The sequence below is a fragment of the Stomoxys calcitrans genome, chromosome 3, assembly GCF_963082655.1.
Source record: "Stomoxys calcitrans chromosome 3, idStoCalc2.1, whole genome shotgun sequence".
In the NCBI taxonomy this organism is placed as follows: domain Eukaryota; kingdom Metazoa; phylum Arthropoda; class Insecta; order Diptera; family Muscidae; genus Stomoxys; species Stomoxys calcitrans.
In genome coordinates, this window is record NC_081554.1 from 121,842,691 (window position 1) to 121,859,064 (window position 16,374).

The following is a 16,374-nucleotide window of genomic DNA, read 5'->3' on the forward strand; positions in this document are numbered from 1 at the left end:
CTAGGGGAGTTCCAATTCGGGTTTAGAGGCGGCACTTCTACGACCCATGCACTTATGGTTTTGACATCGAAGATTTCGGAAGGTTTCAGAAGACGCAACGGGACTTTGGCTGTCAGTCTGGACTTCCAAAAGGCATTTGACACGGTGTGGCATCGGGGTCTCCTTACTAAACTGGAACGATATGGATTTCCGTCCGCCCTCACGATGATGATTGGAGGCTATTTGAGGGGAAGGAGCTTTGCGGTTGTGATAGGGGAGTCTTCTTCTGGATTGAGGGAAGTCACGGCTGGCGTTCCACAGGGTTCGGTGTTGGGTCCAGCACTGTATAACCTTTACCTTGCGGATATGCCTATGCCGCAGGGCGACGATCTGGTATTGGCATATGCTGATGACATTTTGATAGCCGTCACTCATCCACGAGCGACAACTGCTCAGAGGAGGATGGAGGAGTACCTCGCGCTTTTGGTCCCATACTTCGTGAGACATGTGGATGAGGTTATAAGGAAGGGTAAGGCGGCGTATGCCGTTCTATTTCGGGTGATGAGAATGAGAGGGGGCCTGAGCGAGAAGGTTAGGATGATGATTTATTCACAGGTAGTAAGGCCGACTATGTCATACGCATTTCCGGTATGGAGTATGGTGTCTTCGCACCAAATGGAACGGTTAAGGCGGTACGAGAGGAGGGTACTGATACACTGCCTGGGATTGAAGGGAAGGATGCTGGAGGATGGTCGGTTTTCCAGGCCATCGAACAGAAAGGTTTATGCGAAGAGTGGGATTGCACGGATAGATGCATATATGGTTGGCTTGGCGATTGGGTTTCTCCGTGGCTGCGGGTCTCATTCGAATGGGAGGGTGAGAAGGTGTTGTCTTTCGAGGGAACAATATACCAGGATAAGGGAAACTGATGGTCACATGCCTCCGATGGGCCTCCTTCATCTGATTGGTGAGGGGATTGTCTTTGATGATGACGGACGTACTGTTTTCTTCCATAGGAGGTATGGGACATATGGTGCTGACGACCCAGTTTACAATATGGCCCAGTGATTTGAGTGAACCTTACGGACTTTGTCTTTGGATGTTTATATGTGTGGATATATGTTTTTGTTTTCTGTTTTGTTTTGTTATTATAATTTTGTTTTTATGTAAATATCTTATTGTAATTGGATTATATGTTTTGTTTAGTTTTTTGTAAATAGTGTATATAATTTTTATTTAGGTTAATTTTAATATAAGTCCTAGGCTAAGTGAGAGGATCTCGGTTTTACCTAATTTTCCCGGGAAATTGATATTGAATGATACAACTTAAATATTTGATATAATAGGTGGGCTGACCTATGAAACCTAATTTTAATTAGATATAGTTATATTTTTAGAAATATGTTTAAATACATGCTAAAAGAAATTATTTTAAGATGGAAGACATGAAATGTAATGTATATATGGATAGAAATGGAAATAAAAATCAAATCAAAATCAAAAATCAAAAAGTGCGAACTAATATCATTTGTGTTTCAGTGCTATTTTAATTGAATGGATTACTCCCAATGTTGCTAGCAACTGAATGAATGGGCTGGGCTTAGCCTCAGTGCATTTAATTTTATAATGTAGAAATGTATATCTCTAGGAAATATGATTATATAGTTAGAGAATAAGCTCGTAATTATAATTATAAGATAACCTCTTGTAAACGCATATAATAAGAGAAATGGGAAAATAAAACAGAAACATAAGGCGTAAGCCAACTGATTCAGTGATGGGCATTTGAAGTGTGAACATCGTAAGCCAGCAGTGAAAGAGGCGGATAATAAAGTGTAAAATAAAATAAGATAAAGTTTGATAACAAAAATATATTAATCTAAAGCTGGTGAAATTTGGACATCTTAACTGCCATTGTGTGAAGCGCTAGATTTTGCCAATATTGGTATATTAAAATTTGAGAAGCAAGAGAAGGCGCCAATGCTGGAACTTCCCAATTGTAAAATTGTCGACGTCCCTAGCGATCATGAAAATCGCATAGGAGGCGCCAGGATGAAGAAAATGGAAAGCCTAAGCGAAGTAGGTGGTAGTGCATCAAATTCAGTCGCTAGCTACGAATTTCCTCGCAAAAGTGAGAAAAGGAGGTCAAGTGAGAAAGACCATCATTATGAAAGCCTGAGATATGAAGCAAGGATAAGGGAACCGACAAAGCGTATTGAAGTCTTGACATCAGACTACAAAAGAGCACAGGAGAAACTTGTGGAAATTGAAAATGAGAAATTGAATGCGGCAAAGCGCATCAACGATTTGGAAGCCAAGCTAAACGTGCTTACCAAGGAATTGGCTGGCAAAATGTCAACGTCAGCCTACATATCCCGAATGAGTGGCTTGCAGATAGCACTCCAACAAATAATAATAAGAGGGTAGATTGGCATGCCGACACCAATCTAATGGAAGATAATGGAATAGTGCAAGTCCGTAGCATTATGGAATCGGAGATAGGCCGAGAGGCTCCGATGGAAGAAAAGATGATGACCAATGAGACTGTGGTACCAAGTCCAGGAGGCGAAGAGGTTGCTTTCAAAGAGGTGCGGAACAAACGCAATACCGGAGCAATCCCAAAGACGACCCGAAAGATGACCAATGATGGAACGGAGAAGACTAAGAATGAGGGGAAATCAGGTAAGGCCAGCCCACCCATAATTAAGGTTTATGATGTAAATGTGAAGGATTTTACTAAGAAGATAACCGAGGTCTTAGGTCACAGCATTTTTACGCTGAATATGATCAATAGAAATTTGATAGGTTTGATGGTAGGGACGGTCCAAGACCATTCCAAGGTCAAGCAATATTTAGAGAACAAGAAGATTTCATTCTTCACATTTACGCCTAAGAATTTGAGGCCATACTCTCTGGTGGTAAGAGGACTATCAGACACGTTTGATGAGGATGATCTCAAGGAGTTCATAGAGGGGAGACAGCTCGATGTGAAGATTACCAATGTTCTAAAGGGGAATAGTGGTAGATGGATCGTGCAGCTGGACAGGGAGTCTGATGTGGGCGCTTTTAAGAGACTTAAGTATCTCTTGAACAGCAGAGTGTCAATAGGCAGATACAGGAGGAAAGGCATAACGCAATGCAGGAACTGCCAGAGATATGGGCATGCATCGATGAATTGCAGTATGCCTTATAGATGTGTTAAGTGTGGAGAAGGTCATGGCCCGGGTAGATGTGTGGTGCCAAAGAAGGGTCAGGAGAACAAGGAGGTGGTCAGAACCGATCCTGAGACAGGTCAGGTGGTGAGGACAGTGGAGCACCCGGTGAGGTGCGTGAATTGCGGGGTCGAGGGTCATGTGGCTAGTGCGAAGGAGTGCCCGGTTCTGGAGAAGGAAGACAGAGAGGAGGAATGTGGTGGTCAATGTTTCGCCACCCACTATAATGGCACCCATACGGAAGGTTGGTGTCCCAGATCGAGTTAATGTGGCTTCATATGCAGGAGCTTTGAGAGGTACATCGAAGGAAATCAGAGCACCAGTACCGGCGACCAGGGGTATTGGTGAGACAGTAGGACAGACGATGCAGTTTTTCGATAAGGAATGCGAGAGACTTTTGGGCGGTGATTTTCTTACGGCCTTTAGAAAGGTTGAAGGGTATCTTGCGGATTACAAGAGGCTGAGAACGGACGAGGAAAGGACGCGCGCCATGGTGGGACTTATGGCGGCACTAGTCATGGAGAAGTAATGACTCTTAAGTATATTTTTATTAACGTGAATTCTCTTGTGTCTCGGTTCAAGAGACACTATATGCAATTATTTTTGGAACGACATAGACCCGATGTGCTGCTAGTTGCAGAACATAATTTGACGGTGAGGAACAGGATATCGTTTAAGGGATATAAGTTATTTGTTGGAAATAGGAGAAACGGACGCGGAGGGGGCACGGCCATTTTTATGAGAGAGGGGATGAAAGGAGAGAGGATATCGGCTGATTTAGGAGCTATAGAGGGCACTATTATTAGTCTGGGTATGTCAGGTGGTAGGAGTTGCATTGTTGCATCCCTTTATTTAAGACCACACGATAAGTTAAGTGAGACGGATCTCGAGGCATTGACAGAGGTGATTGGTACGGATGAGGCGATAATAGGTGCAGACCTGAACGCGAGGCACTATAGATGGGGGGATACTGCTGTTAATGACAATGGTAGGATATTGGCAGGATGGTTGGATCAGGACCCTGTATTGGAGTTAAGGAGGACATCTGGACCGACGAGGATTGTAACGGAGTCGCGTTCATACATTGATTTTTACCTGGTGACAGCAGGGATAGGAAGAACTGATGAGGAGAGGGAAAGAGGGGGCCTTCAGACTTTATACTATGAGTCGGGTCATATGGCTGTTCAGTTGGATGTGGAAATGGAAGCCCTGGCCACAGGATCAGCGGCAGAGATATATGACTACACCACCATCCAGGTGGGAACCTTCAATGCCATGCTCATGACTGGATTTAGCACATGTGCATTGCCGGACGATCATAACGTTGGCACGAGGGAGATAGATAGGGCTGTGGAAGGAGTGATTAATGCTTTTATATCAGCGATGGAGGGGAGTATCCGTAAATTCAGACCGAATAGAGGAGTGATGAGGCAGTTGCCTGATGACATATTAAGTCTTATTGCGCAGGAGAAGACACTAAGACGCAGACTGCCCAGAACGGTAGATGTACAAGAGGCGACTACGACTAAGGCCAGTTAGGAACTTGGATCCGTAATAAGAGATAGAATCCGTATATTTGAAGAGGACTTCTTCCTGAGGGAATTGGAAGGGATTAGACCAGATGATAAGATGTTCCAGAAGATTAGGGCTTTCACTGGAGCCCGAACGAGGAAAGGAATTACGGAGTTAATTGATGATCAGGAGAGAAGAATTGTATCGGATGCTGGTGTATCTGAGACCTTGGCGGATACTTTCTCCAGGATCCAAGGAAATTCCGGATTCCAAAAAGATGCAGACATTACACTGAAGGAGATATATAGACCGATGACATCGTTTGGGGATTCGCACCTTGCAGACGGCAGGAGATTACCTGGAGCTGGCCCACTGCCAGTGCCACTCATTACACCGGAGGAGGTAGGGTCTGTTCTCAGGAGATTGAACAATAAGAAGAGTTCTGGGAATGATAGAACACCCAATTATGTACTGAGGAGAGTAGGCGAAAGGTCTTGGGGACATCTCACGAGATTATTTAATCATTGCATTAATATAGGATATTTCCCAAGGAAATGGAAGACGTCAAGGGTGATTCCGATTTTGAAGCCAGGGAAGGACCCCACAAGACCTGAGGGTTACAGACCCATATCGTTGTTGTTAAAATTGGGTAAGCTCTTTGAGATTTTTATTCTTGAGAGATTGAATGGTCACATAGAGGAGAACGAAGTCCTGGCGGACATGCAATTCGGTTTCAGGAGAGGGTTATCGACGAATCATGCACTCATGTCCCTAGCGGACAAAGTCAATAGGGGGGTTAATAAGAGAAGGGCGACCATAGCAGTCAGCCTGGATTTCGAGAAGGTATTTGATACCGTTTGGCAGGAGGGTATAATGTATAAGATGAGGGAGGTACATGGGTTTAACCCCTGTCTGACCAGGCTGACTCGCGATTATCTCAGGAGCAGGACGTTTTCGGTGGAGGTGGGAGACGTCAAGTCCGCGAATAGAGATGTCACAGCGGGAGTGCCACAGGATTCCGTGCTGGGCCCGGTGTTATATAACCTCTACCTGGCCGATATACCGAGGCCGGACGGTGAGGATATGATGATCATATATGCCGATGACATAATTGTGGCAGCGACGAGTGCCAGAGCCAAGATGGCCGAGAGAAGGTTGAATATATGCCTGCAGGGTCTGAAGGATTATTTCGAGCAATGGAGACTGCGGCTAAATGTCTCTAAATGCCGGGCTATAGTGTTCAAGGGTAGAAGAGGCAGAGTGCATAAGAACGCAAGATCATTTGTGCCGAGTATAAGAATCGGAGGAGAAGTCATAGCCAGCACCAGTACAATTAGGTACTTGGGGGTCATGTTTCAGGAAGACATGTCCTTCATGAAACATGTCGACCATGTACTTAAGAAGGGCTGGGCTGCCTTGACCACCTTCAAGGGCCTGCTGACGGGGAGAGGAGGATTGAGCAGAAGGATCAGGCTTGCTGTGTATAAGCAGGTTATACGACCCACGATGTCATACGGATTCCCGACCTGGTATTCCATAAGCTCCCACCAGATGGAAAGGATAAGGGTCATTGAGAGAAAGATGTTAGCATACTGCCTTGGATTGAGGGGAAGGCCGGACGTTGCTGGATTTTATAGAAAACCTTCGTGTATGTTGCTGGATTTTATAGAAGACCTTCGTGTAGAAGAATTTATGAGGAAGGAGAAATGCCACGGATTGATAGATTTATGGTCGGGACGGCTGTGAACCATCTATCGAAATGCCGAGATCATGTGAATGGCATGATTAGGGGGTGTGAACTGGCAGACGGGGAACTGCAAAGTATCCTTGATTATAGAGGACATTTGGCATCGATGTGTCTGATGGAATTGATCGATAGAGGTATGATGTTTGGTAATGACGACAAGCTACTGTTATACCATCGGAGGTATGGCCAGTATGGCCATGATAGCCTTGTATATAATACGACGCAATGATCCTGGACCGGTCCCATTTTGTAAATATTTATACTTTTGATTTTTTTGTATTAACGATAGATTGGATTTGTTTTTGTTTTATTGTTTTTGTTTTGTTTTTGTAAATATTAGATTAGGCTAGTTTTTAAGGTACTTTTTAAGTGAAAACAGGAGAGTAGAGATCTCGGTTTTTTTCCATTTTTCCGAGGCATAATTTGAATTGATTACTGGCTAAATGTCATGTTTAGAATAAGAAAACGAATTGGACTGGCCTTGGCATTTATTTACATATATTTATATATATTCTTGAATAATAAATCTCTAGATAAATTAAAGATGCTTAGAGGATAATTATAAGGAAATAGAATTAAAACGCAAATATTGTAAACTGAAATCGATTGGAAAATAAAACAAGTATAAACAAGTAAAAGCGTGCTAAGTTCGGCCGGGCCGAATCTTATATACCCTCCACCATGGATCGCATTTGTCGAGTTCTTTTCCCGGCATCTCTTCTTAGGCTAAAAAGGATATAAGAAAAGAGTTGCTCTCCTATTAAAACGATATCAAGATATGGTCCGATTCGGACCACAACTAAATTATATGTTGGAGACCTGTGTAAAATTTCAGCCAATTCGTATAAGACTTGCGCCCATTGGGGCTCACGAAGTAAAATAGAGAGAACGATTAATATGGGATCTGTATCGGGCTATAGACCGATTCAGAACATAATAAACACGTTTGTTGATGGTCATGAGAGGATCCGTCGTACAAAATTTCAGGCATATCGGATAATAATTGCGACCTCTAGGGGTCAAGAAGTCAAGATCCCAGATCGGTTTATATGGCAGCTATATCAGCTTATGAACCGATTTGAACCTTATTTGACACAGTTGTTGAAAGTAAAAATAAAATACGTCATGCAAAATTTCAGCCAAATGGGATAGGAATTGCGGCCTCTAGAAGCTCAAGAAGTCAAATCCCCAGATCTGTTTATATGACAGCTATATCAGGTTATGAACCGATTTCAACCATACTTGGCACAGTTGTTGGATATCATGACGTAATACTTCGTGCAAAAACTCATTCACATCGGATAAGGATTGTGCCCTCTAGAGGCTCAAGAAGTCAAGACCCAAGATCGGTTTATATGGCAGCTATATCAGGTTATGAACCGATTTAAACCATACTTGGCACAGTTGTTGGGTATCATAACAAACCACGTCTTGCGAAATTCCATTCCAATCGGATAAGAATTGCGCACTCTAGAGGCTCAAGAAGTCAAGACCCAAGATCGGTTTATATGGCAGCTATATCAGGTTATGGACCGATTTGAACCATACTTGGCACAGTTGTTGGATGTCATAACAAAGCACGTCGTGCAAAATTTCATTCTGATCGGATAAGAATTGCGCACGCTAGAGGCTCAAGAAGTCAAGACCCAAGATCGGTTTATATGGCAGCTATATCAGGTTATGGACCGATTTGAACCATACTTGGCACAGTTTTTGGATATCATAACAAAACACGTTCATTCCAATCGGATAAGAATTGCGCACTCTAGAGGCTCAAGAAGTCAAGACCCAAGATCGGTTTATATGGCAGCTATATCAGGTTATGGACCGATTTCAACCATACTTGGCACAGTTATTGGATATAATAACAAAGCACGTCGTGCAAAATTTCATTGCGCACTCTAGAGGCTCAAGAAGTCAAGACCCAAGATCGGTTTATATGGCAGCTATATCAGGTTATGGACCGATTTGAACCATACTTGGCACAGTTGTTGGATATCATAACAAAACACGTCGTGCAAAATTTCATTCCAATCGGATAAGAATTGCGCACTCTAGAGGCTCAAGAAGTCAAGACCCTAGATCGGCTTATATGGCAGCTATATCAAAACATGGACCGATATGGCCCATTTACAATACCAACCAAACTACACTAATAAGAAGTATTTGAGCAAAATTTCAAGCGGCTAGCTTTACTCCTTCGGAAGTTAGCGTGCTTTCGACAGACAGACGGACGGACAGACGGACGGACATGGCTAGATCGACATAAAATGTCGCGACGATCAAGAATATATATACTTTATGGGGTCTCAGACGAATATTTTGAGTAGTTACAAACAGAATGACGAAATTAGTATACCCCCCATCTTATGGTGGAGGGTATAAAAACAAAAACCGTAAGGCAACTATTACAATGTTAACAGTGTTTGTGTGCATATCGTGAAGTGAACTAAAAATCTCTAGTGAAAAATGGCTCGTACTAAGCAAACTGCCCGTAAAGCTACTGGTGGCAAAGCCCCTCGTAAGCAATTGGCTACCAAAGCTGCTCGTAAGAGCGCACCAGCCACCGGTGGTGTTAAGAAGCCACATCGTTTCCGCCCTGGTACCGTTGCTTTGCTTGAAATCCGTCGCTACCAGAAGAGTACTGAGTTGTTGATCCGCAAATTGCCTTTCCAACGTTTGGTTCGTGAAATTGCCCAAGATTTCAAGACTGACTTGCGTTTCCAGAGCTCTGCTGTCATGGCCTTGCGAAGCATACTTGATCGGTCTCTTCGAAGATACCAACTTGTGTGCCATCCATGCCAAGCGTGTCACCATCATGCCCAAGAATATCCAATTGGCCAGACGTATTCGTGGAGAACGTGCTTAAATTATTGACATTTTAAAAAGCCAACTTTTTTTTACAAAAACAATCGGTCCTTTTCAGGATCACAATATTTTTATAAAAAAGAGAAAAAAAATTTATTCAACACTTACACCTTTTTATTTTTATTAGAATAAATAAATATAGTCTTTTTTGGGGGGATGGAAAAATTCACTATTTATATTAAAAAAAATGTTTTCTATTCTATGCGTTTTACTTTTGGTAATATTGGTTTTCAAAACATGGAGCGAAATCAAAATCCTTTTTTTTTAATTTATTTAATTTACTTTTTATGTTGAATTGAAAATTTTTATTTTCTATTAGCAACAGTATATATGTATGCTGTTATTCTTTTTGCAAAATTTGATTTTTCGTATTACCTATATAACAAGAATGAATGAAGATAAAAACAGCCAGGCCAATACATTCGAGAGAATTTTAACTTTAAATAGATAATTTAGATACATTGAATATACATTTTTTTGTATTTTTTTTTTATTATTTTTAAACAACTGATATTTTTTGCTATTCTAAAAACTGTTTTAAAAAGAATAAAATAGTATTTTAATATTTTAAATTATTAAAGGGAAATAGATTTCGTTCGGTATTCAACTGTTCTACATTTGCTTGCTTAGACAAGGGCATTATACAATTTGTGTTTAATTTGCAAAAAAAAATATATATATCTTTTTAAATTGTGATTGCAACAATACATTGTTCAGCATTTACATTTTTAAATTTTTTATTTAGTTTCAAGTCCACTTTATATAAAAAAAATTATTTAATAATAAATGCAATAGAGCTCACCGCACATTTTGCATTGCCAACGACGTTGTATATGGTATAACATAGCATCGTAATATTTTAGACTTTTCGTAACAAACGTACACTTTTTACAAATTATGTAATATTTTAATAGAAATCTCTCATTTCTATAATATTTTATGATAAAATTTTCCTAAAACATTTTTACATTAGAGCTTTCAAATTAATTTGCAGAAAAACTTTTATTCATGGAAAATACGCCAATATGGTGAATTCAACTGTCATAGACTACATAATAAAATCGATTATTTCACTATGTAAATCATCCAAATTTTCACTTTTTTTACACTTCTTTCAAGAAAACATATCAAGATTCCATACTAAATTTTTATACAAACCAATTTTCAATAAAAATTGGAAAATTTTTATAATTTAGTTACAATTTTATCATAACATTTTTATAAACTTTCAACTCAAACCCTTATAACTCGGTAACGCTTAAAGATAATTAACTCGGATTTTCATTAATGATTAGCTGGATATTTCTACTAGAAGAATTGTATAAAAAATAACAAGTAAAAGCGTGCTAAGTTCCGCCGGGCCGAATCTTATATACCCTCCACCATGGATCGCATTTGTCGAGTTCTTTTCCCGGCATCTCTTCTTAGGCCAAAAAGGATATAAGAAAAGAGTTGCTCTCCTATTAAAACGATATCAAGATATGGTCCGGTTCGGACCACAATTAAATTATATGTTGGAGACCTGTGTAAAATTTCAGCCAATTCGTATAAGAATTGCGCCCATTGGGGCTCACGAAGTAAAATAGAGAGAACGATTTATATGGGATCTGTATCGGGCTATAGACCGATTCAGACCATAATAAACACGTTTGTTGATGGTCATGAGAGGATCCATCGTACAAAATTTCAGGCATATCGGATAATAATTGCGACCTCTAGGGGTCAAGAAGTCAAGATCCCAGATCGGTTTATATGGCAGCTATATCAGGTTATGAACCGATTTGAACCTTATTTGACACAGTTGTTGAAAGTAAAAATAAAATACGTCATGCTATATCAGGTTATGGACCGATTTAAACCATATTTGGCACAGTTGTTGGGTATCATAACAAAACACGTCGTGCGAAATTCCATTCCAATCGGATAAGAATTGCGCACTCTAGAGGCTCAAGAAGTCAAGACCCAAGATCGGTTTATATGGCAGCTATATCAGGTTATGGACCGATTTGAACCATACTTGGCACAGTTGTTGGATATAATAACAAAATACGTCGTGCAAAATTTCATTCCAATCGGATAAGAATTGCGCACTCTAGAGGCTCAAGAATTCAAGACCCAAGATCGTTTTATATGGCAGCTATATCAGGTAATGGACCGATTTGAACCATACTTGGCACAGTTGTTGGATATCATAACAAAACACGTCGTGCAAAATTTCATTCTGATCGGATAAGAATTGCGCACGCTAGAGGCTCAAGAAGTCAAGACCCAAGATCGGTTTATATGGCAGCTATATCAGGTTATGAGCCGATTTAAACTATACTTGGCACATTTGTTGAATATCATAGCAAAACACATCGTGCAAAATTTCATTCCAATCGGATAAGAATTGAGCACTCTAGAGGCTCAAGAAGTCAAAACCCAAGATCGGTTTATATGGCAGCTATATCAAAACATGGACCGATATGGCCCATTTACAATACCAACCGACCTACACTAATAAGAAGTATTTGTGCAAAATTTCAAGCGGCTAGCTTTACTCCTTCGGAAGTTAGCGTGCTTTCGACAGACAGACGGACGGACGGACGGACAGACGGACGGAAATGGCTAGATCGACATAAATTGTCGCGACGATCAAGAATATATATACTTTATGGGGTCTCAGACGAATATTTCGAGTAGTTACAAACAGAATGACGAAATTAGTATACCCCCTATCTTATGGTGGAGGGTATAAAAAGAAATTGTTACTATCTCATCGTAAAATGAATAATTCTGTGAAAACTTTTGTAAAAATTTTTATTCGCTTCCACACAACGTTTCGCAAAATTTCGTATTTGACTACTATGTACTTCTCATAATTTCGATGTACCCAGCCATCACTAGACTAAAGGTTGAAACCATATTTTCAACCAATCAGCGTACACCAGTAGTGAGTGTATATTTACAAAGTGTTAAAGTGTTTTTAAAAGGAAAAATATAAGTGAAGCTATACCTGCCAGCGGCTTTTCGTTATTCACGTGCCGAGGGCAGGTTAAATCGATTCATCTTTGGCCTGGCGTAGCCTGGATGCAGCGGAACAAAAGAGTCAAGGCATCAACCCTTTGCCACGACTACAACAACAGCAAGCCACGGTAACAACATCGCTATTAGGTTTTACCGTGGGCTTTTCCAACGATTAGCGAATTGGATACCTGCGGTCAATTTGGCAGCCGTCAACAACAGCAGATATTGTGGCTGAGTGCACAAAGCCTATGGTGCGATGTCAGTTCGAAGGAAAATTACTTCCGATGAAGATTCCGACGGACCGTCGAAGAGCGCGCCAGATAAAAAAGCAACGACTATGCTAGACGTCCTTACAATCAACAGGACCGAATACCAGTCCCTGGTAGATTTGGTCGAAAGTCAGCGCCAAGAACAACAGCGTCTATTGGCGCTTGTTAAAGAGCTTGGCCACCAAGTCCAAGAGCTCGGGAACAAGGAAAGAAACAGCTGGCAGAGGTCAAGGGACCTAATGCCAACAATGGCACAATGGATGCCATGGATATGGAACCTGCTGACACACCGCCAGTGCAGCAGCCCGTGGTCATAAAACCGATGCCCGGGAAGATCAATGTTGTGAGTGCAGCACCGGCCTCACACATGGTGGTACCGAAGAAGCCGGCCATGACGATATTGAGCGATGGACTACCTAGCACCCCAGCTGTGGCAGCACCATCAACAACTGCAGTTCCATCAACATCATCAGCTGCAGCATCAACGTTTAGAACAACAATGGCAGATGACCTGCCATCTACATCATCAGCAGCAGCACGCTCCGTCGTGCTCGAGAGTCTGTCATCGTCTTATGATGAGGAAGATGTCCGGGCTGGGCTACGTGGTCTGCCACTAAGCCTGAACATCAAACGGATTGTGAGGTTAGGGGGGATAAGTGGCTTATCCACTTGGCAAGGGGACCCGACGTTGTCGGACTCTACGAGGTTAGGAGGTTCCTCAGCTGTAGGGTCTTGTTTAGGAAGGACGTGAAGGTCGGGTTCTCGCAGTGTTTCAACTGCCGGAGGTTCGGCCATGTTTCCACCAACTGCGGCATGCCATTCCGGTGTGTGAAATGTGGTGGCGAACATGGCCCTGGGAAGTGCGCCATTCCGAAGGGGGTCTCACAACCCCGTTCGATAAAGGTGCAGGACCCTACCACTGGAGTTGTGACGGTGCGTCCTGAGTTTGCGTTGCTGCAACGACTGCTTCGGCGGCCCCGGTTGGACGCTACGCCCAACGAGGTGTCTCCTATGCTGCTGTGGCCACGGTTCGCACTGCGCCTGTTGGGGCACCGGCCCCTGTTCGTCCCGCACTTGCTGCGGTGCCGAATGGGGCTGGTTCTGCCGCCGCATCCGCTGCTGGTCTATTCGCCTCGTTTGACGCGAATTGCAGGGATGCTTTCGGTAAGGACTTCCTTACCTGCGCAGCCGTCCTGCGTCAGCGATCTGCTGACATCAGGACGATGGTAGAGGTAGGCGACATTTGTGGAGCCATGATGTCGGTAGTTGACTCTCTCTGCGATGTCTAGAGATCTGAGAGTAGTATTTGTTAATGCCAATTCAGTCGTTTCTAGGCTAAAAGACATTATCTTAGACTATTCTTGGATAGACATAGCCCTGACGTCATGCTTGTGGCCGAGCATAAGCTGAACGCGGGGCATCGCTTTGAGATGGAAGGGTATATTGTCTTTGCCCAGTACAGACGGGACCGCGCGGGTGGCGGAACGGCTGTGTTGGTCAGGGACAATATCAGGTGTGATAGGGTCCAGTTGGACTTAGGGGTTCTCGAGGGGACCTGTGTCAGGATACACAGAGAGGGCGGAAGGCCGCTCTGTGTGGTTTCCCTCTACTGCGCACCGGCCAATGACTTTGATGTATCTTCCCTAGATGCGTTGGGGTCATTGGCTGCGGGCTGTGAGGTCCTGGTCGGCGCTGACCTGAATGCCAGGCACGTCGAGTGGGGCGGCGGCTCTACTTGCGGCAGAGGGAGATTGGTACGCGAGTTTTTGCTCCGGTGTCCCGATCTGGACGTTGTTCCGACGGACGGACCAACCAGGTTCGGTAGGGGGTCAGCCTCCTACATCGATATCTGTTTGGCATCGCCCGGCGTTGCAGTGTCCGGTACGCGTGGTAGGATGATCGGCACTCTGGACTATGAGTCTGATCATAGGGCCTTGGAGATCCTTGTCTCCGGTGTTCGCCCGGATACGAGGGAGCCTGCTTTGGTCTATGACTACTAGCGCAGGGGCCGATTTGTTTCAGCCGACGCGGTGGGAGATGCCCTTCGGGCTAGGCGTAATCGTAGATCCTGCGGTTTGGACGGGGTTCCTGACATCGTCCTTAAGAGGACGGACAGGAGGGCCTGGGGTGTCATCGCGGTCCTATTTAATCATTGCCTTAATTTTTGTTATTTCCCGACGTCTTGGAAGGATGCCATTACGGTCCTTATCCTTAAGCCGGGGAAGGACCCATCCAGGGGTGATGGTTATAGACCGATCAGCTTGCTCCCTTCATTGGGCAAGCTCTTTGAGTTTTTCATACTAGAGGGCATCAGGGAAACTCTCGATGACAGGGCGATCCTGCCTGACTGCCAGTTCGGTTTCAGGCGGGGTCTCTCCACCTCCCATGCCCTGACTGTATTCGGGAACCATGTTTCTAGGGGGCTCAACCGGCGACACGTCACGATTGCCGTGAGCCTCGATTTCTCCAGGGCGTTTGTTAGCGTATGGCATGATGCTATCATATACAAGATGAGGATCCTGGGTTTTGACACAAACCTCTGCCGGTTGGTCAGAGATTTCCTTGATGACAGAACTTTCAGGATCTGAGTAGGCGAGACTTTGTCGGGTAGTAGAGACGAGCGAACAGGGGTACCCCAGGGGTCTCTCCTGGGCCCGATTTTGTACAACATCTTTGTGTCTGACATTCCGGAACCACCCGCTGGCGACCTGCTCCTTGCTTATGCCGATGACATTCTCATTGCGGCATCGGGACCAGACGCTGCGGTTGTGGATGCCAGAGTGAACCATTACTTGGAGGAGCTCTCTGTCTATTTTGACAGATGGAGGCTGAAGCTTAATGTTGACAAATGCGAGGGCATGATCTTCAAGGGTAAGAGGCGGAACTTGTACCCCCGTTCACGGGCGTACGAACCCGCTCTTGCCATTGGAGGTCAGGCCATCGCCACTCGCGACAGCATTAAGTATCTCGGCGTTGTCTTCCAGGAAAGGTTCACCTTTGTTAGACACATTGATTATCTGCTCAACAAGGTCAAAGGGGTCTTCTTCTCCTACCTGAGGGTCTTTAGAACCTCAGGGGGTCTCAGTAGGCGTGTGAAGCTGCTGATCTATAAACAGATCATCAGGCCTATCACCGCCTACGCCTTTCCGGTATGGTTCGACATCACGTCCAACCAAATGGAAAGGTTAAGGATCTAGGAGAGGAGGATCCTCGTCTCTTGTCTGGGCCTCAGACCTGCTATGGGCCCTGATGGGGTGGTGCGACGGCCATCCTGTGAGATGGTCTACTCCATGGCAGGTCTTGAGAGGATCGATGTGTTCCTTGTCAGGTGCGCGTTGGGTTTCTTGGAGAAGGCGTCCATTGTGGACAATGGTTTGGTGAGGGGATGTCTTCAGGGCGGCATAAGTCCTGGACGTTTGTTGGAAGTGCCACACCGGCCGCCGGTGTGCCTTGCGGATTTGGAGGAACAGGGCCTGCTTTCTAGGGATGGCAGACTCCTGTTCTATAATAGGAGGTTCGGATCCACCGGAATTGAGGACCTGGTCTACAACACTGCCCAGTAGGCAGTCTTCTGCGGGGGCATTGGGCTCCTGAATGTGTATAAAGTATATAATTTTTAGTCTATAAGTGTCATTATTTTATCTTAGTTTATAAGTATTATCAGATATTAACTTTCCTTCCAGGTACTATGGTTAAAAGAATAAAGTAATAGTTATGTGCTATGGCTGCGCCTCTGCACCTCTTTCGAATAAAGAATATATTTAGATAAGTAATAATATTT

The 16,374-nt window shown here is 43.7% G+C and overlaps 1 protein-coding gene and 1 pseudogene across 1 annotated transcript in view; both read left to right on the forward strand.

Annotated features, from left to right (window-relative positions):
* Positions 1-16,374, forward strand: part of LOC131995567 (uncharacterized) — a 446,417-nt gene that overhangs the window by 28,339 nt on the left and 401,704 nt on the right. The gene's annotated exons all lie outside the window — the stretch shown is intronic.
* Positions 8,920-9,319, forward strand: LOC131995586 (histone H3-like; annotated as a pseudogene).